Raw genomic sequence first — 21,912 nt, forward strand, 5'->3', positions numbered from 1 at the left:
GGGTGACAACTCAAAAAGGAATGCGAAGATTTCCATACTAAGCCAGGCTGCACACAGTGAATTTGTTTAGCTTAAAGATAAAGCAATATATAAAAGGTCTGCCTGACACTTCTCATTTATCCTTATGAGACATAAGAATAAATGATCTCTTGGTGAAATGAAAAAGTAATGGTTTTAAAAGAAACAAAAGGGTTTTTTATATTCTTACCTAAAGAGCAGCAAATAACTGACAAAGTATTGTTGAGGTCAGGAGATTAGTATGATTAAAGACAGAATCAGGTGTTAAGGAGGAAAATGCAGTTACTTTAAAAGAAAGCTTAGAAAAAAGCATGTGAGCTTTTCCCTGTGTTTTTATAAGGAAGTATTAACAAAATGCTTTCTCTTTCAGTCCAGGCCAGACAACCAGGAACAAAGAACTGGCCCACCACACCATGCTGTGTGTCCTGAGTTAGGTGCATAGAAAGGGGAGATGCTTATGGGCAGGGAGTCAGGGACATGACAGCCCAGCACCAGTGAGACTATCACCGCAGTACCTTTCAACTCCCATGCCTACCTTTTGGCAGAGTTGTTCAAGGGCCTGGTAAGAGTGGACCCAGAACAGGGGGGTGCTTTCTGCTCCTTTGGGAGAACCTACATGGCCAATGGCACAGTAATGAGAGGAGCCTAATGAATCCAGGCGATTATTGGAACATGTAACTGCATGCAATAAGATGAATAAAAAAATTTGCTTATGTCTGCACACAGCAAAAAAGGGTTGAATTTACTGGATAAGGGGAGTAATTTAACTCCCTTTTCTCTGGACCATGTAAGATTCAGCATAATCCCTTGAGGAGGGTTTCCCCTGGCTCTCAGTGGATAGGATTTCATCCATCAGCAGTTTTCATCCTACGGCAACCTTATTTCTCTGTTCTCCCTCCCTAGCTTGACTCCTTTCAACCTGTGCTTCATAGCTGAATGCCTGGATTGGAAGAGATGGTTTTGGAAATGAAATTACTGCAACATGCAGAGGGTAAGCAGGCAGCCCAGGGTGCACTTCCAGAGGTCACATCCTCCTGTCCTTTCCTATGGGAAAGTACTCTCGAAATCTGCTCACACCCTTCTCTAACGGTTTCAGAGCCCAAAGCTGACCAGGCAGTTACATGCCTATGATGCCTTTCTCCAGCTGCATTACCCTGGCAGGGCCGCTCTGCTGCACGAAAAGGAGACTTTTTTCTCTCCTTGTCTTTGCTGGGACGCTGATGCTGTTGCTCAGAGTCAGAAAGCGACTCTCCCTGAGAAAGTGGCTGCTCCATGTCAGTGGTGGGAATATAGAAAGGGACAAGATCTTCTCACAGTGGACTCAGCTTTGCAGGAGGAACGAAACTCCAGCTCCTGGCTGCTGTGAGACAAGATCTACAAATCAAGCCCAATTAAACCACTCTCTATGGTGTGGGGATGTTTGCAGAGTGAACAGCTTCATTTCTTAGCTGTGCATACCCTTGGATACATCGATATTTTCCTCTTGTGCCACAGAAGCACTGGCATCTTTCATAAGGAGCAGCTCTGGGATGATAGAAAAGGACTAGCAGCATCACAGGAACAGAGTGACTCTGCCAAGACCTTGCTGTAGCTTGATACTTGAACTGGGCACAGGACTGAGTTTGCTGGTACTCAGTGGGCTCTGCCCACCGTGCCGCCCTAAGTGTGCTCTCCAGCAATAAAAACAGTGACTGCAGCTGGCTTGGGAATTACCAGTCACAGAAACAACATGGAGTTTTGCCTGGTACTGAACACGTGCAGCCATGACCTGGGCATGGTGATGGTGGCAGCCAAAGCAGGGGTGCAGAGAGGCCTGCTGGTCACTAGAACTGGTTAGTAGCTCCCTTTCAATGGTCTCACCAAGGGGAAAAAAGACCCTAATGCTAGCCCCTGCCCTGACCCCGGTAACCCTAGTGGGCCACCATCTGTTGTCCTCTTCTGTTTACTACGGGGTGATGAAAAAAGATGGGTGACGTGTAAAAGCCAGCCTTCTTGGACTGCTTGAACACACGTGCCCCCAGGAAATCTCCACTGCAGAACTCCCTACAATCTCTTTAGAGAGAGTGGAAAGGTACGATCTATGTTTTAAACTGCTGCTTTGCTCCCGAAGGCAGTGCAGTTCACCAGATGGAGATCTGCGCTTGCTCAGGCTCTCTGCAAAGTGATTTGTTTGTGGGAGCCTGCACAGTCATCTGTCACAGTTACGCCATGACCCTGCAGCCTGCAACTGCTTCAGGGACTATCTATTGGGGACTTGTGTAAGGTGATAGGAATGGGTATGTGGTGCCCCCCTGCACTGGTTCAGGGGGTACCAATAGCCCTATGTGATGAGGACATTGCTCACCTTTACAGATTAACCATGCCTGAATCTGAAAGCCCTAGTGCACGTTTCCTTCTGTCATTCTCTCCATCTGCATCTCCATGGGCAGGTGTGGGGCAGCCAGGCAGGACCAAGACAGTGCACTGGCTGCACCTGGCAGAGCCCTGTGCTGCTTACAGCCAATTAGCCTAGCAAGGGGCTTTTCAGTGCTGCTGAAAATAAAATACTTATGCAAGCCAGAGCTTAGGGGGAGGTTGAGTGGTCCCTAGTCCTACCAACTCACCACTCTTCAAGTGCCAAAGCCCAGGCTCCCCAGTAAAGGTGAACAATGTCTAGAGAGAAAAAATTACCTCGATTTCTTCTTGTTGGACTCTTTGTTTGCCATCAACAGGCTTAAACTGGCTTTCAGACAATTTAAGTTTGTGATATTTTTCCAAAGGCATCACATGAAAAATGTTTAGAGCTGTTTAGCTCCAAAGCAGCTTCCAGACAGTACTGCTGAGGGTCTGGAGGGTTTCCTTCCTTGCCCCCCCATCAGGGCCGTTTTGCCAAGGGCCAGTGGGAAATTTTTCAGGTCCCTTCACTCACCTTGCATTGTCCCTGTGAGACAAACAGTGCCTTGGTATGGGAGTAGCTTCACCATTGGCCATGCAAGGGGAATCATGTCTGGCCAAGACCCAGTTCCACCATGGCACCCAGAGAAGGAGACCAGCTGCAACATATCCCCATATAAGTTAGTGGAGCCTGGGAAGGTCCTCTGCTCCCTGGAGGATCCATGCAGAGAAACTGGACCAGTCATGGTAAAAGGAAACTAAGAGCTGGAACAGCTGGAACATCACTGAGACAGCACGAGGGCTCTGGGTTTTGCATGGACAGAGAGGAGGAGCACAGACTCACATCTGAGGATGTAGGCTGGGCAATCACACATCTAGGAATGGGCAGAGAAATCACTGCCACCAGTGGCTGCAGGGTCCTCCCCATTCCCTAAAACTCTGCCAGAAAAGCAGGGAAAGCAGGTTTAGGGGGCAGCAGCTGATAGGATGAAGGTGTCAGCGCTGAGAATCTAAGACACTCATCTGGGATGTACAGAAGTGCAGCTGGGCCTGTCTCTGTCACATTCCCAGCAATTCCCCCAAAGCTAGGGATCAGACAATTTTAAATATAAGGTATCTTGATCCTTATACAAGCTCTAACCCTACACTGGAATCCTGTGGGAAATAGCAGGAGCTATGGCTTTGCACCGCTAAGCACATCAACACACATTGGACATGCTCTCCTGCAGTCCCAGCTACTATTTCTGTCCCTGGGTTTCCACAGCTTCTTCCAGACATGCCAGTGTGGTATCCAATTAACTCATCAGTCACAGCTCCGCGAGCTTTGCTGGGTGCAAACTCTCAACTACATAAATAATAAATAGGAAAACTAACATCTTGTCTCCATTCCTCTGCTCCTTCCCATTGCAAATGCATCTGGTGCAGTCACCCTAGTGTGTGCTCCCTCACGCACACATGCGCACACACACACACACACACACACACACGGAGACACCAAGTGCCCGCGCTCCAGTTTGATTAATTCTGCATTTGGTGATGAGTTCAGTTTGTGGCAAGGCCATATGCATGACAAGAAAATCAGGTTGGCTTTAGTAGACCTAATTTTCATTAATCTTGTTGCTTCTCTCTGCCTCACTGCATAAAGGAACTCAGGTTAATCAGAAATAAGGAGTCTCCTTTGTAGAGCTGGTGGGAGCGTGCAATAGGGCTGCATTGGTTATTTTCCATATTCCCCTGAGGCCCATGTAGGAACAGACATTTAGTCCAAACTATATTACTTGGCTAACAAGATTTACAAGCAGTTTGAGATAATGCAATCATTTCCAAAATGAAGGAAAGACATTCTCTAAAAAGTAAAGCGGGGAGGAGGGAGCTGAGGGCTCATTTTCTCAAAATTCATTATCCACAGCCTGGGTTTTGCGTGTGTGTGTGTGTATGGTGCTTTCAGACTATGAAGACTGAATTAAGGCCAGCTCTGTAGATAGCTTTATGTGCAGCATTATTTTTCATCTTCATCTGGATTTTTTCCCTCGCTCTGCCTACCATGAATCTTATACAAACAAACAACAGCATCTAATTAGGCTGTCCAACCTTTCCTCGTCACTCACTGCGTGTTGCTCCATGTAGCCTTCGTTTGTAAGCAACAGTGCAAGAGCAGAACATGCATCAGTACAAACAGGAATGCTGAGCTAATGCAATAACGCTCTCCCAGACGGATGCCTGCATGTGTGTCAGATCCCCAGAGATGGTGCCTACTTCCTTATTCACCTGAACCTGTGGAGTAATGTGATTAGCTTTCCAAAATGACTGATAGTCATTGAATCGTAGAGATCAGAGATGGAAAAGCCAACTGCATCACACTGCTGTCCATCACTTCACCTATAGATGCATCCACTCACAAGCTTCCTGCTGCCGATGCAGGATCCCTCCCTAGGGCTGAGTACAGTTGGATTTTAAATTACTCCAGCTGTGGCGTTTCCAGTGTCTCCCTGGAAGTCTGTGAGCTACCCACCATACTTACAGTTCTTCCTCCCCAAATGACTAATTTTCTCTTGCTCCATCATTGTTGCTGAGCTCCATCATCCTGCTGAGTTCCCTGCTGGTGAGCAATCTTTTCTCAGCTCCACCAAGCTCTGCACACACATTTCTGCTGTTTCGCTACAAGCAAATCCCTCAGACTTTCTCTGCCCCTGTGTCCGCGGTCCTCCTGGGCTGTGTACCAAACCATGCCCATGCAGGCAGCTGAGGTTTTACTGCAGAAGCATGAGGATGGCCATGGTAGTCATGGTCAAAAGGGCAGGATGGCCAAGGCAGAGGAACTCTGAGATGGCTCAAGGACTGTGCTCAGCACAGTAGAAGGTGCAGTGAGATGTGACTGAAGGAGCAGAGGGAAGAACAAGGGATCAAACCTTGCTCCCCCCCAGAAAAAAGAATGGAGCACATTAGAAATCCTGCATGGCTGTAAAGACAAACTACCTTCATGTGCTTAATTTGCCAAGCTTCACATGCGCAACAAGGTCTGGTAAGTGCACAGGATGTTTAATATTAAATGTACTATTTATTATTTACACAGCAAAAAGTGCATGCTAAGGAGCTCTTCCAAGGCAAGCAATGCGCTGAGCCTGGCCCAAAAATACCTTCTTTGCTCCTCCCACCAAGGCCAAGAGGAATAAACTCTTCAAAAAAGTCTGGGAACACATCCACTGGCAGCAGGGGTGTATGTAGGTCATGGTGATGCAGCAGAGCCTGGGGCCGCAGCCAGGCTGGCCAAGGCTGCCTGGGGCCAGTTGTGGCTGGGGCTCTTCCCCCAGCCTTCTCCTGCCAAACAGCTCCGCTTACCATGGGGTGGCCCTCTGTGACTTCCGTCCTGAGCTACACCATGGGAAAAATGTCCCGTCCTTGGTCTTTTCTGATTTCTGACAAGGTTTGAAGGCAGAAAAATAAATCATTTCAAATTAAGGCAATGCTGTGCATCAACAAAGGGGAGAGAGAGGCTGGATAGGGAGTTCACCAACTCAGGGTGTGAGCACAGGGGGAGCCTCTCCAGGACTCTGGACATAAGTGCGGGGGAATGGGACTGTGAGGCTGCCAGGAGAGATTCTTCCTAGAGATGATGGGGAAAATTTCCAAATTTGTTTGGAAATCCCTCTCATTTCACATGGTTACAAAACAGAGCTGGGTTGCAAATCAAATACAAGAGAGTTAAAGCTAAAGGTACCTGCCAAAGCCTTAGACCCAACCCCAGGCAGTGCTGCTTTGAAATTTCTCTTAATTCATCAATAGTTCTGGCTAAATTTACAGCAGTCTACAGTAAACCAGAGGGTCAGTTCCGATCACTAATGTCTGCCTGCCGTACTTGTGCTGCTGCTGGGAGCATGGATGGACCCTGCCTCCTGTGGCAACTTTCTCCTGGGATTGCTGGCTGTTCCAGACGGAGCCAAATCCAGCCCTCCCACGCCTGAGGCCCAGGGCCAGGCAGGCAGGCTGCCCTCTCCCCATATCTTTTGAAAGTCCTGACTGTTTTATTTTGGAGATATTGATAGCAGGAGTCATCTTCTGAAGCAAAGAGTGGGTTCCTGGATTATGTTACCAGCAAGGCTTGTCTCCCAGCATTGCCACCAAGATGGCTGTGACATAAACGATAGCAAGGGGGTTCAAGGGGGTTTCGTGTTGATGCATTCAGAGCACCTCACCGCCTGCCTCCCAGACACAGGAGCTGTTTAGGATCAAAGACTTTTCAAAGAGAGCAGCTGTGATATTTCCCCCCTGCACAGAGCAGTTTCTTCTTAGAAGAGAAAAAGTTAGCAGCAACAGCTGGCAGCATACAGTGTATGAGACTTTCAGCTTATCCCCACCATTACTACACCATGATAAATCAAAGTTAGACACTTTCATATCAGTGTTTCTCCCATATAGGTTCCATCAGAATCTTCTCCAGCACTTCAGTGCCTTTCATTCCTACACAGACTTGTATTTGCTGATGAGAAAATGAAACTCAAAGCTCCAGAAAATACAAGTAAAATCCTATTGCACCCAAACACCCTGCAGATCAGTCAGAGGATGTGCCTCCTCATGACTAATGCTTATGTGCTTAGCCCCAAAACGCAGACAGAGAGCTGGAGAAATTTCCTTACCCAAATCCCACCATGATGAATATTTCTAAGTATATGTGATGGAAGCCCTTTAGCTTCCAGATACCCAGTGGTTTGCAGAGTGCACTTCAAAACAACTCACTGTTCATCGGCAGGGCTGCGTTGCACTGAGTCAGCAGAAGCTGCCTGATACACTAAAGCAGCTCAGAGTTCAACGTGATAGAAGAAGCAGCAGGCAAAATACTGTAACTCATCAGACAATGTAAGATATCATAAGTAATAGGCAGCAGTGGCAGTCTACAAAGTGGTTTATAAAGGGCTTGATGAGTTACTCAGCTGAGCCTCTGGATTACACACAAGAGAATCATTTCATTTCTGTCATGAAGCAGCCCATCTGCAGTGTGCAAGGAACCATCCCTGCTTCTCACATCTCGAGGACTTCGGATGAAAGGGTGAGAATAGCTGCCAAAACCAGGCAACACATGGCAAATTTTTCACTTAGTCCCAAAAGAGATGATTATGTATGCCAAATTTCTATAATTGGGGAGTGCTTGATATGCACAGATGTGCAAAGCACTAAATGGACACCAATAACTGTGAAAATTTCAAGAAGTGGGCTGTGCTGATTGATAGCTGCTCCCAAATTCAAAACCAGATTTGGCTGGAGGCACTGACTTACATCTTATAAAGCTGCATTTATTTCTGCCCTGTGCAATACTGCTGAAATTCAGGGAACAAAATACCTGCAAGGGGAACCCATAGTGAAATTGCATACTGTCAGGTGCAGAAGCTACAAGCACCCACTCCTCTGAGCTTATCCCACCATAACCTCCAACGTATCAGTCCTGCTTCCTCAACAGAGCCTCTCTGGCTATTTGCCTAGGGAAATCCTAGTGCTTCAGCTTTCCTAATCTCCCTGAATTTTTCACGAGGCTATCTTCATTCTGGCAACTCATGAAAGGTCCCTGAGTAACCTACTCTCTACTTTGAATTGCTTGAATAATGCAGAGATGCAGAAGAGCCAACAAAGAACTTTCCTTATTCTTCTGAGGGATTTGAGTCAGTGTCTTTGCATCCACCTGCAACAAGGAAACTTTTGCTGCACATGCAGCATGGGTGTGCAGGACACATTACATCCCAGGCATGTGCTTCCTTGCAGGTTCATCTAGAAATGCACAGCCAGGCTGATGTGGCAAAAAGGCAGTTGGCTCTTTGCAGAGCACGCATAGAGCCAGACTGATAGCCTTCATCCAGGACTGACAGGCCTCTGGGACCTCAGCCCTAATATTTCTCTGCTTGCATAGAGACAACGTGTTGTGAAGGTCCTGCCTGGGGAGAAGCAGATTCCTGTGCTCTGAGCATAGTACCCGGATGAGACAACTGAGGGAGAAGATGAACTCTTAGTGGAAATGGCATCTGTGGTTTCAGAGTCGCACAGAGACACCAAGCATTTGGAGTGTAACCACCTCGAAATGTTGGTCATCAAAGCAACATTAATTAATTAATTGTATTTGCAGCAAAACATACAGGTGTGTCAATCTTACCAGGAGAGCTAGAGTATTCCTGGAGGGTGTTGACTTTGGGATGCACATGCAGTTCTCACTCTAGTAAAGCCCAAGCTATGCTGTGTCAGGGTACCAGATGACCTTCCTTTTCCCCTTGTATGACAGGAGGGTGAACAGCTCTCATCCCCAAGCACGGGCTCTGTCGGTGAGCCAAGCTGCTGGGCAGAGAAGCCTTGGGGCGGGGGGGCAGCTGAGCGTGAGCCACAAAGTGAGTCCTGCTTGCTGTTATTGAGCTTCTGCTGGAGAGCAGGAAGGCTCTGCAGAGGAGTCTGGATCAATGGGCCGAGGCCAAACAGTAAGAGGCTCAATAACCCTATGCAGTGCTACAGGTTGCAGGAAGAGTGGCTGGAAAGCGGCCCACAGAAAATAGACCTGGGGGTGCTGGTTGACAGCTGGCTGAACATGAGCCAGTGTGTGCCAGGTGGCCAAGAAGGCCAATGGCATCGTGGCCTGTATCAAAAGTAGTGTGACCAATGTAGGCAGAGGAGCTTCCAGAACAAACTGCACACAAATCAATATGATTTACGCAAATGTTCCGCTTTCTTTACGTAACTCGACCTCTTATATATTTTCACTGTCCCCCGGAGCGCGATCACTTTCAAACTATTGGTTATGTGCTGTAACCCATGAACCGAGCATGTATTACTATCACACAACCTATTGGGTGCATAGAGACGTCCATGAGATATGAAGACATTGCTTTTTTCTAAAAACTCCTCCTTATTTTTGTCACAGGTTTCTCTTTGTTTACATTCCTGCAGTCTGTTATCACTGTTCCTGTGATTCCTTTTCCACTGCCTGCAAATAGGTTTCTGGCTATGTCAGGCCCAGGCCTAACTGAGGCCTATTAGTATGGTTTGTCCATAGTGTGTCTTTTTTCAGCTAAGCACTCCATAGACCAGCAGGACTACAGAAGTGATTGTCCCTCCATACTCAGCACTGGTGAGGCTGCACCTCAACTCCTGTATCAAATTCTGGGCTTCTCACTGCAAGAAGGCATTAATGTGCTGGAGTGAGTCCAGAGAAAGGCAATGAAGCTGATCAAGATGCTGAAGCACAAGTTCTATGAGGAGTGGCTGAGGGAACTGAGATTATTCAGCTTGGAGAAAAGCAAGCTCAGGGGAGACCTTATTGCTCTATACAACCATCAGAAAGGAGGCTGTTGCAAGGGAGAGGCTGGCCTCTTCTCCCAGGCAACTAGTGACAGGACAAGAGGAAATGGCCACAAGATGTTCAGGTTGGACAGGAGAAAGAATTTCTTCACCGAAAAGGTGGTCAGGCATAGGAACAGATTGCACAGGGAAGCGGTGAAGTCACCATTGGTGGAAGTGTTCAAGAAACAACTGAACGTGGCACTTTGTGCTATGATTTAGTTGACGTGGTAGTATTTGGTCAAAGGTTGGACTCGATGACACTGGAGGTCTTTTCCAATGTTCTATGATTCGCAGAGTCTATGATTCTGTGATTCTAAGCTCCAGTGCCCTTTTGGACTCTTGCCAGGAGAGATGGGTTCATATCAAATGAAAAGACATTAGGAAATAATGTCTTCAAATTGCTTTGGATCACTGCCTTGCATTTCAGCTCACTGTGCCACTGCCTGAGAAAACCCCTGGCTGGACTTTGGCATTGCAGATATGCCTTCGGCATGGGGGTGGTGGGTCCTGTCTCACCATGAGGAGAGCCATTTCCTGAAGTGCATCCCTCTCTCACATAGCTCTCTGCTGACCAATGCAGCGTAGACAACAATCTTCAGCCCCCACAAGCTCATCTGCCTCCTGCTCAGCAGCAGCAGACAGGCTTTTGGCTGCAGATTTCACCAGCAGCCCCAAAGTGGAACTCAATTCTAGGACATTTCCAGGCAGCCCTGGTGTTCCAGCACCTCTTTCTCTGTAGGTTTCAGCATTACCCAGAGCTGGTTTTAAGCCTTAAGGGTTTGGTTTTAACCATGCCACAAACAGGCATACAATAGTACCCTGAGAATCACCTACTTATTAGAGGAGAAGAGTTTGTTGTGAAAGACGACAGAAGGGCCTGGGATCTTCTTTATTAAAAAATAACTTAAAGCAATCAAATTGTTAATGACAGTTTTTTTAAAACTCCGTGCTGCCATTGGTCCTGGGTGGTTGCAGGTGGGAGTCTCTGAAGCCACTGGTTGTCTGGCCCTGCTGGAGTGTGGGCTGTGAGAGTGGACTCGGCAGCTCTTGCGCCATAGCTGACATTACCAAGCACAGTAGTGCAAGCAAGGCCAGCTGGATGCTAGACCAGCAGCACAGCAAGCCATACCTAGGGAGCAGTCTGGCTTCCCAAAGCACAGCAAAAAAACCAGAACAGTTCAGTCCTCCCTCCAAATTCGAGACCATGAAACATCTGCGCTTTGCTGCCTTTGTCTATCTGCTTCAAAACAAAGACCCATATCTCTGATGGCAAAAAACAAGGCACAAACAGCCACCCTTCACCCAAGAACCCAAAAACTGCCCAGGGAAGTGTGCAAACCCTGGTTTCTCCTGCTCAACAGCCAGTGTTTGTCAGTAAGGAGAGGGAAGCAAACCCTTCCTAGCTGAAAGATGGCTTCCAAGAGGGCTGTGGTGAGGCGAAGTGTTTCTATTCTGAGCCACTTCTCCTGAGGTCTCTAGAACCCAGATGCTTTCTCAGACCTTGCTTAAACTTCTTTGGAATGAAGCTGTGGGGAAAAGGGGGGCAGCCCATGAAGACCCCCTTTCTGGGGAGCTGCCTTTTGACATCGTAACAGTGAGCTTTCAGTTTCGAGGTGGTCATAGGAAGGAAGGGGCACACAACTATGCCAAAGAGCTCCTGTTTGCTCAGTTAGGTACACCTAATTCTGCAACATCAAAAGTGTCAGGCTTTCCAGTTCTCCTCATTTCCTAATTTATTCTCCAAAGCTAAGGCAGTTGGTTTGTTCCAGTGTAGCTCTTCTCCAAGTTAGAATCAGAGACTATTCCAGCTTCTATCAACTGGGTAGTAAACCAGGACAACAGTGTATTGCGGCAGAGGAATTAGCAAATGGAAAGGAAAGTAGAATGAGGGGATGAGCATAGATGAGAGCCACCATATCTGCAGCGATTTATTTTCAATTTCACTTATTAAAACTGCTTTGGGTACAAATTACCTTTTCCCACTTTGTTATTCCTCCGTCTTGAGACTGGTTGACATGGGTGTTTTGATAGACTGCCTGGAAGCCTGTTTAATTTCCATGGTGTTTCTCTGTGGGTGCGGTGAAACCACTGCTTCAGAGAGCAATGGCAGCCACGCGAGGCAAAGCCCTTGCTTTCCCCAAAACAGGTCTGTGTTGCAGTGCCCTGAAGAACAACTGTGCCCCCACAACTGTCCTGAGGCAATGCCAATTGCACTGGCATCCACAGGGAAAGAAAACAGCAGGCAAACAGATTTCTGCTCTCTCCAAATGTCCTGCCATCAGAATCAGGGGACAAGACGATACAGATGGGTGCCTCCGACTTGCTGCTTCACGTATGGGACTGAGGGCTGCCAGGCTACAGAAGAGGCCTTGGCCCAACACTGAAACTGCTCAACCAGCACCAAACCCACACTGTCTTCCTGTAAGGCTTCACCCTGACTGAGAGGCTAATGCCAGCGTGGACCTGGAGTCAGCAGGACTGCCTGTTCTCATGATGCAGACGAGTTCCATGGCTGGTCACTTGAGACTTGGGAGCTGAGGGTTAAAAAGCTCACCTTTTTAATCCACTTAAGACCCCCATTTCAGTACTGCAGAATAAGTGAGCTTTTGATACAGTCCATAACTGGCACTCCTTCCAGCTTGCAGGATCACTTTGGAACAGGACATGGGATATCCAGTAGAGCATCTCCCACCAGTCACAGTCTGGTCTTCAACATTTCCTTGAGTCCTGCTTGCTAAGGCTTGCTCTGAGCTGGAGTAAAACCAAGGCAAGGATATTTTACAGCACCAGAATATATGGTGAGCAGAGCTATCTTTCCCATAGAAAATCAAGTTGTTGCAGAGAGGTGCATCTCAATTCCTCACAAGTGGAGAATCTTCACACCAGCCAGCATAGGATCTCTTTGTGTGGGAAGCAAAAAGCAAACAGGGAGTTTCTTCCTCTTGCACTGATGGAGACCACAAATATCTCCCTTGCAGGTGGCAAGCTGCCAGTGTCTCCCAAACGTGAGCCATGCTCAAGAAACAATCTCGCTACATTAATAGCATCATCATCAGTTATCAATCAGCTTTTTTTCTCTCCTGCCTTTAGGTCAAAAAAGTGTCGAGGACAGGTGCTCCTCCAAAGGATCTGGGTTCCTCCACAAGTTTTACATCCATCTCTTCTCCTCAGCTTGCTCATGTCGTCCACATTCCCAATGGTTTGTGAGACCTAATCAGCCAGATTCAGGAGCACCTGCCATTCTGTATTTTGGACTCTAAACAGGACATACTGCAGCAAAACAAAAAAAAGGGCACTGAATTCTCAAGTCAAAGGCTTCTTTGGGGCAATGGAAAAATACCTACTTCCCATGTTAAACTAGGATTTGTACATCTGTCTTCAGTGTCTCGCACAAGGAATTATGTCTGCCTCATCGGCAGGATTTAGAGCTGCAGTCAGCTCAGAAAGATCATGAGGCTGTGTTTACCTTCTGACAGATGTACGGGTTTATCACATCCTCTTGTTTGAATATATGTGCCCTGGAGTATATTATATATCCAAAGTGTCTTTGGGCAGAATTCCGGGAATACAACTGAGAGAAGATCCTTGCTTTTTCCTGGGTTAAGCTTCCTATCCAAGCACAGCAGGACTGATAGCACAAGGCATGCTTAAGAATGGGTTTCCTCTCTTGTACGTGTACCATTTTGGGTCTAATTTACCCTGGCTGACAGCTGCTAATCTGACAAGTACTTCAACCAGACGTGTTTTTAGAGTGCTTCCCTCGCTCATGCGTGCTGGGCTATTTGGTTGCACACTGTGGCTGTACATCTAAAATTATGGTAGCTGATAAAGTGAAGGCAGAAAAGGCAGTTAGAGCTCAAGCAAAAGCCTGCCAAGTTTCTAATAAAATTCAAAACACAGTAATATTTAAGAGCATACACGAAGCCAGCATTTGTCTGTGTTTCAGTCTGCCTTGAAATCCCCTGAGCAATCAACCCACATGGAGGCAGCTTAAGGAATGGAAAAATCAGTCACTTCTATTTCTCATGTCTTTTTTAGTCTACAAAGTACAATATGCAGTGGGAAAATGAGATCCTAACCACTTACTCTGCAACAAAAGCAATTTTGGTTGTTTTCAACTTGAGAAAACTAATGATAGCGCTTCCTAAGGCCAGTCAGGACAGAAGTCCATGGATGCCTGACCACTCACCTATCCTCAAATATGATCATTCTTAAAAGAGTGCACTTGTTCCCTAGCTCCCCAAATGATCCTTTAGTTCCATGGGTACATGTATTGTGATCCCAGAAAATTGTTCACAAGAGTAAGTAACAAAAAAATCTATTCTTCCCACCATTACTACTACAGTTCTTAGTTATTTAGTGCTCCATTACCAGGTTTTTAGTGACTTCTTGTTAAATATCCAAAAGAGAAGAGGTATTTGTACTGTGTCTGTTATTGTATCTTCCATCTCTTACAGATCAGATTTGGGAGAGCTCAGCTGCCAAGGTCCCTGTTCGCCCAGTCCTGCAATGAAATCAGTTCCTCTAATAGTAGAAGACAAACAGAGATATGGTGGGCGAGCCAGGAGGAAGGTGAAGGTCACATTTATCTCTTGTATATCACTCTGTGTCAGCACATCTGTGTGCTCTGAACGAAGCCTGGAAGGAAAGTGCAAATGTGATTCCCTGATGGCTTCCCATCCTGAAAAATGTCAGTGAGGACATTTCTCTCAACTCCAAGTGAGGAAGACAAGGCTGCTCTCTTCAGCATAACCAGTGTCCCTGCAGGCATTGCTGCGATGTGGAGGTAGGTCAGGGTGAGGCAGAAAGCCACCTACATGACCTGCGGCCATGCCATGGACACCATTGGTTCAGTTACCACACTCTTGGAGAAGAGGGGAAAGCCCATAAGAAACACTTCTCCACTACCAAAAAGTGCCTCTCAGAGGCCTTATCCAGGTCAAGATGGATAGAAAAATACTTATGAAAGCTTTAACTAACCAATGCTCCTGAGTTGCAGGTGGTATTTCTTGAGTCTGAAGATGTTAAGTTGCACCCTGGTATTCAGCACAATCCCTTAAAATCATCACTTGGTGTAATAAGACCAGTTTTCTAAATACCATAGATCACATTCTAGCTGTTTGTTTTACCAACTGTAATTCCAGTTCATGTGGTATGAGTATTGCCCTGCAATGAGAAATACCTTTCTTTGTGACAATTCTGGCTCTAAATTTCATACCTGAAGGACTAATTGCTCTTATGGTTGGAGTCTTTCCCAGTTTTCATTTTGAATATAAGGAATCTCAGATCTTTAAACAAGGCAGCATAAATCCCCACATTTCAGTAGAGGCCACTTGCAGCTCTGGCTTAAGGAAAATTTCTTTCTGTCCTCTAAAAATCCACAATTTTCTGTAGAGGAATAATGTGTATTATCAGACCTGTCCAAAATATCCCATTAAAAGTTTTTTCAGAACCCAAAACTTATCTCGCAATTATTTTCTGAAAATGTCAAGCCCTCACTATCCTCTAAACAAAATGTTTGAATACCACATTTCTCCAGACTAATTTTTACTGTATTATTTTCAGTGTTCTTATTATATCTCTATTATTATTATTGTTGTTGTTGTTGTTCTTATTGAAATATCTATTTCTCTGCCATTACTTTACATCCTCGGTGGTGCTGATTCCTACCCATTTCTTTTACTTTCCTTCCAGCTTTTCATTAATTTTTCAAAACTGTCGCAAATGCAGAGGAAGAAAGACTGCTCTCTTACTTCTCTTTGCTAAACAGCTTTCTAAATTCTGAAATGCTACAAGTTACCACAGTCATGGTTTTAGTTTTACTTTTGTCATACCAGAGATTACTTCCCATAAACCCAAGGAATTCTGGAAAAGATGGAGAGTAGAAAAAGAGAGCAGGTTAAAGAAGAAAGTAAGTAAAGAATTTCTTCCCCACCTCTCCCAGGGACTTGACAGTCCCTGTGGTCCTGTTTGGAAAGACTGAATAAGAACCAGAAAGCAAAGAAAAAGTGAAGATACTAGGTTTTGGGTTGGTTTGGGGATTTTTCCTGCATTACTCCAGCATTTTCTTATTTCAACACTGTGAGGTTTTATATTTTTTTCCGGGTAAATGTCTTTTCACCCTCTTCAATGAGCTCTACCTTTCAGATGATGTAATAACTTTTCCTATTTAATATTTCACTAGCTCACCTTGCATTTGTTTCCAAAAATAGGGTTCAGCACTTATTATCTCTGGTTATGGGAATAATTAACTCAGACAAGAGTCCTCCCCAGAGATAAATCTGCGCCACGCACTGGGTTTCCTTTTATCGCATCCCAACACAGTTCCAGAATATTTTGTGCAAAGAAAATTGTAACGACACAGGCCACCACCCCCTGCCCTGGTATTTTGGTTTCCCTATGCTCAGGGTATACCCCAAAGGCTCCATCCTGGTGAGACACTGTCTCTAAGGACGTGCTGCCCCCAGGAAGTCCAGGCACAGGCAGTTTCCTGGTTACAAGGTATTTGTCTTCCGCACCAAGTGTCCCTCTCCTGCCGGTGAGATACAGAGAATGAAAGCTCTGGGGCATTATCAGCCTAAGTCAACACATACTATTAATAATCATTACTTCTGCAGTGCATATTGCTTGGCACTCTCAGCCAGATTTAGCTCTGCTTTCTGCATCACAGTTGTACACATGCTCATTACCACGCAGTTTACAATCAATGCAATTATTTGGGTGATTACTGAAACTACAGATACGGGTTTTTTTAATCTCTTGAACCATCAGAAAAACAGGGCTAGAAAACCTCCAGGCTAAAAAAACCCCAACAATAAAGTGATTGTTACAGGGATTATATGACTTTTTTAGCCCCATACTTGCTTAAGTGTTTGTCTTTTTTCTGGTTACTGGTTATTAAGAATTACTGCCCTAATCATGCTGGCAGTAGCATTGCCAGACCTCATTTTTTTTCTGGTGAGAAGAGAAGCATATGAGTGTGAGAGTGTGGGTGCTCCTGAGCTGGGGAAAAGCAGCAGTTCAGGGCAGGACCGCTGAGGTGGGCCAAAGTGACCAGTTCAGACAGGGTCAGAGGGAATCATTGCAAAGTGCCAGCTCTTTTCAGAACATAACTAAGTTTGTTTGCTTTTCATTCTGAAGTATAGCACACTTAAGAGTCCTTTAAATCATCAGAATTAAGAGAGGTAAAAAAAAAAGGAAAGAAAACCTGGAATAAGGACAAAGCAAACAGAAATTATGTTCAGAGAATGCTCCTGATACCTCTGAATGTCCCATGCTGGAGAGAAAGATAAATGCTAAAATCTTAAACTTTCCTACTTCCACTATGTGTTATAGGCAGGAAATCGTGGCTTTGCAGGGGAACACCATGGACTCACACTGTTTTGGACAATGACACCCTGTGTTTCTGCTGTCCAGTACCCTCTCCATCCAGCCTGATACATCTGTGTCCTTGTTTGGACCATCAAATCAATGCTCATAGGTTTTTGGAAAGCCGTGTGCCTCCCAATTACTTGGCTCAGGACCTCCAAGTCGTGAGTGGCTGCCCTGGCTTTCCCTCATAAATACACATTAAGAGACACAGACTGTCAAGGAGGGAGGTGCCAAGCAGTACAAAAGATCTCAAGGAATTATTTAAAAAAAACAACTATGCCCCAAACCTCTGAGGATCTATTCCAGGTTTGAAATGCAGTGTGTAGAGCTGAACCCAGCCTTTCAGTCCAAAAAACCCTAAAACATATCAGAAACCCTGTGAAGGTCTGTTGATTTCCCTCGGGAGACACTTGTCGACTGAAGCCAGCAAGAGGAGGCTGGCGTTAGGACACAGCAGCTCTTTTTCTCTTCCCAGCAGGTTCAAATCCCACCTGTGGGTTGCTGAATTTCAGAAAGCGCACCCTCGATGCCCACTGGCTGGCAGGGGAGTCGCAGCAATGATACCTGCAATGAGGTTCTTGCAGGCTGGTCCCAGACCCCTGTGCCTCCATTTCTCACCTGCAAAGGTGAGATTTATGGTGCTGGCATTCCACTGGATGTGGAAAGATTGAAGCAATAAGCTACTGTGGGTGCTGTGAGTGAGCAAGTGGAGAGGTGATGCACAGGAGGGACAGTGCCACAAAGGTTGAGGGGGGACAGCACAAAAGTGTGTGGCCCACATGGTGACAGGGACAGGCACAGCTGCAGAGCAGGTGAAGAACAGCAGAGACAAAGGGAGGTAACCCATCTGATGTGGGTGCTCTCAGGAACCTGCTCTGTGGTTAAACTGCACAAGGACAGCTGGTAACACACCATGTAGAAAGGACCCTGCATGCAGGACTGGGAAGCAGGAGGGTTCCCAGTACAGGCAGGATGACTTCGGATCAAGGAGAGCCAGGCGGGGCTGGGTAAATGGCAAAGGGCCACTGCTGCACTAGTATGGAAACACAAGCAGTAGCAGGCTGGTTTTCTCTACATGATGCCTGTGCTGGAGAACAGGAGCTGAGAGGGACACTTAGGGGCAGCAGAGGGGTTCCCATTCACAGTATCAGGCAAACTGGAGATGCTGGATGCCAGGTCCAGCTTCACACAGCAGGGCAAAGATTTTCCTTACTGCCCTCAGACACCTATTTTTAAACTATTGCATATGCTTCCTTTCATTACCAGTCATATTCATTTGCTTTGAAAGGATGTTACAAATAAGGAGAAAGCCCCTTGTTAATTGACTGGATGATTTATTGCATCCTCCCTCTCTTAGCAGCCACACAGGCTTAAAAGCTGTAATGAGGAAAAGCTGCTCAGCTTTTGTTTGGAAATGAACTGGGTAAAGACTAATGTGGAAGAAATGAGAATAACCCCAGTTGCTGGTTACCTGTTTTTTTACTTATAGACAGCTCTTTGATGGGGAGGCCCCCAAAAAGGAGGCCCTCACTGCATTGTGCTGATCACAGGTCAAAATTTGTCTGCCACTCTGTCAGCAACGTGTTTAGTGTTATTTACTCTGGAACATCAAAATTTCATCTTGCTTGGCATCTTCTGGAAAGTGTAAATATAGACAGGATAAAGGGACAGAGATTTCCTAAAATCTTACCTACAGGCATTTTTTCAGTGAATGGAAATACCCTTACTCTCTGCTAACCCAGACAGCAACTTGTGCTGTCCTTAAAGTCAGTCCCAGCAACTGATTCAGCAAACAGGTTTCTGGATGCTTTCAGAAAGAAGGCCAGAAAGTACCACTTGGAATTGAGCTTCCCTGGGTAGTGAGGGAGGGGGAGTTAAATGATAAAAAAGCCTAAAGGAAAAGTTATAAGAAGTAACATAATGGAAAGGAGGAGAGAAAAAGAAGCAAAAATGGAACCAAAAGTTTAAAACAAGCTTCAAAAGCCATCAAGGAAGTAGAAAATAAAACGAACCCCTGATATCCAACAAGGTGTTCAAATATCTTGGTTCTGGCTAAGAACAGAAGAGGTCAGACAGGCAAACCAGAGGGATGTTATTTGGAGCAGCTTGATGGCTTTCTCTAGAGTTTAATAATAGCAACTGTATTTATATGACTAAAATGTTTTGTTAAAGGGCTAAGTACTGGTATGTCATGCTAGTCACTTTAATTTAAAATAAATTCTAAAAGTTCTCACTGGAAAGGCTTGCAGCTAACTATAAATATATGCAATATGCTGATGAATTTTTTTTTTTAAAGCAAATTTATTCTTCTTCAGAGGCACTAAATTGCACAACTGTGCAGCATTTCTGTGGCCCAAATTTTCAGAGGCCCTGGGAGTCAGGATTTCTAATTGATCTTGCTGCACTTTTTTTTTTTCTTTTTTCTTTTTTTTAGCCCTTTTGCATGTAGTGGCAGCTCTGGCTGGTTTGATGTGGGGTTTTGATACATGAAGAGATTTTAAAAGGTATATGAGAGAGAGAGATAAAGGGGAAAATGAAAAAGGAAGAGTCCTGGGCAGGGTGACACCCTTTTCCTTCCTATTACTCTTAGCACTGGGACAAAAAACTGGTCAGTCAGTTATGAGACTGAAAGCACTTACCCAGGCTTCTGTCCCAGAGCTTCTCCAAATGAGTGATGATGGCCCCAAATGCCCACTGCACTTAAGGGGAGACATTATTTCATGAAATAAGGAGAACTGGATGGTGAGTTGGATGGCACTTACTTCCCTTCCTTCCCTGACTCTGGGAACTCATTGCTGGTGGCCAACAGAGAGCAGGGCCCAGGTGAATCCCTTGGCTCCCACAATGTGGAGATTGTCCAATCCCACCTCCCATGCCCTATGTGGCCACAGAAGTTACCTGCAGGCTGCCCTTTCCACTGACCACTTCCATCTCCTTCACAAGCCTCAGGACGGGGCAAAGAAGGTTCATCTGCATTTCAAACCCCAGCTTCTGCAAACTGACCTAGCCCTGGCCACTCCACCAGCCCCTTGGCAAGCCTACGGCCTGCAGCACCCTGCCAGGAAGGAGAAAGCAACCAGGCAGGTTTGAGACCGCAAAGGCAACAGTTTCCCCTCTTTCTGTGCTTGCAGACAGCCTAAAAACATAACCAATGGGCTTTGCATGCTCTTTCTTTGGCTTGTAAGAGTTGCTGGAGCGTGTGACATCATACATTTGTGTTGCCCTAGCAGCAGTCCCACAGCAAACCAACAGAGTTGCAGCACTGGGTGCCGAGGCCGGCAACGCCACAGCCAGGGTCACAGCAGGACTCTGCCCTCACCCAGGACACTCCAGTGAGCTCTCCTGTGGGTGGTGCAGCTCCATCCCACCGGGGCAGCTGGAGGACACGCTCCATTCACCAGCCTTTGCCAGGAACAGAGTTTTCATTGCAGCTGTTGTAAAGGATAATTATGGTGAATTCCTTAGAAGGGACTGAAGTCAGCCTTGCTAACAGATAGCAGGAAATATTTATAACAGTAATTTCCAACTGCAGCCTTTCATCTGAAATCTAAACAGAAAGCTGAAATCCCAGGCCTGTAAGTTGATACCTTGCTATATATGGTCAAAGAACTCCACGGGGGAGAAAAAGATGCTAAGTCCCTAGCAATCCTTATACACACGTCTCCAAGAAGATCCATTAACCACTGTAAAATTAGCAAGCCCGTATCGTCAATTAGCTTTGAAGTATGATTGTCACGCTGTAGCATTAAGAGCTCTGCTCTCCCAGGGATGTCTCAGCATGTCACACTCACAGCCACATGTACGACAGGGTGCAGCATTCTGTAAATGCATAGAGACATCCCCCAGCCTCATGTGCCTGTGACAGCAGTAGGGAATTATAAAGCGCTATTAACTATTGCAAAGTCATGGGGTTACCCACTGCACTCTCACAGTAAAGCACTGCCAAGCCAAGGCAGGGCATTTTACAAGACACTCACTGGTGAACAGGAACAAGGTGTTTTCTGGTATTAAGGCTTGCAAAAATGAGAGCAAAAACAACTCCCGCATGAAAATGGACTTAGAAAATCGAAAGGCATTGAAAAGTGTTGCTTAAGACTCTACCAGTGACTGTGACTTACCCTCTGTGAAGGAGTTCTAAATTTCTTTTTGTTTTTGAGACCCCTCCACGTGTCCTCCTGCAGCAGCAGGAAATGAATGAACTGCAGAGATTTATTCATAGAGGTGCTTCCTCCCCAGTATGAGGAACGTGGCTTAGCACAAGGTTCTTCTTCACAAACTGGAGCCTGGCTGGGATAGCGGCATTTTCCTGTTGCCCTCCTCTGCTTTTAGCTGAGCACTTGCTAACCTAACACCACAGATGTCGGCTCTGTCCTCTCTTCCCCTTCAGCTTGCAAACTGTTGCCTACCTCATGGCTTTCAGGTTTACTGTAATGCTGGAAGAGTCACCGATTCTGGCTTTGCTGTGTGGTTGGCAGGGTAGAGATGTTGCCTCTTAGGTGAGACACAGAGTAGGGATATAACAGCTTTAAGCTGAAGGAGGAAGATAAATATTAGAAAGAAATTCTTTACTGTGAGGGTGGTGAGGCACTGAAACAAGTCACATAGAGAGGTTTTGGATGCCCCATCCCTGAAAGTTCAAGGCCAGATTGCATGGGCCTCTGAGCAGCCTGGTCTAGTGGAAGGCATCCCTGTCCATGGCAAGGGTACTGGAACCCAAACCGTTCTATGATCCTGTGGTCCTGTGACGTATGTTTAAAAACAGACAGGCTTGAAAAACAGCATTGCAGACTTTTCTTACAGGGAGGAAGAACGGGCTCATGGCCCCTGAAGAATCAACAG

General features: G+C 46.0%; 1 protein-coding gene across 2 annotated transcripts in view; it reads right to left on the bottom strand.

Moving 5' to 3' along the window:
• Window positions 1-21,912, bottom strand: part of SLC8A1 (solute carrier family 8 member A1) — a 114,139-nt gene that overhangs the window by 61,501 nt on the left and 30,726 nt on the right. The gene's annotated exons all lie outside the window — the stretch shown is intronic.

Source organism: Empidonax traillii, unplaced genomic scaffold, assembly GCF_003031625.1.
Source record: "Empidonax traillii isolate 1590-97213 ecotype Southwest subspecies unplaced genomic scaffold, ASM303162v1 scaffold256:size688067, whole genome shotgun sequence".
Taxonomy (NCBI): domain Eukaryota; kingdom Metazoa; phylum Chordata; class Aves; order Passeriformes; family Tyrannidae; genus Empidonax; species Empidonax traillii.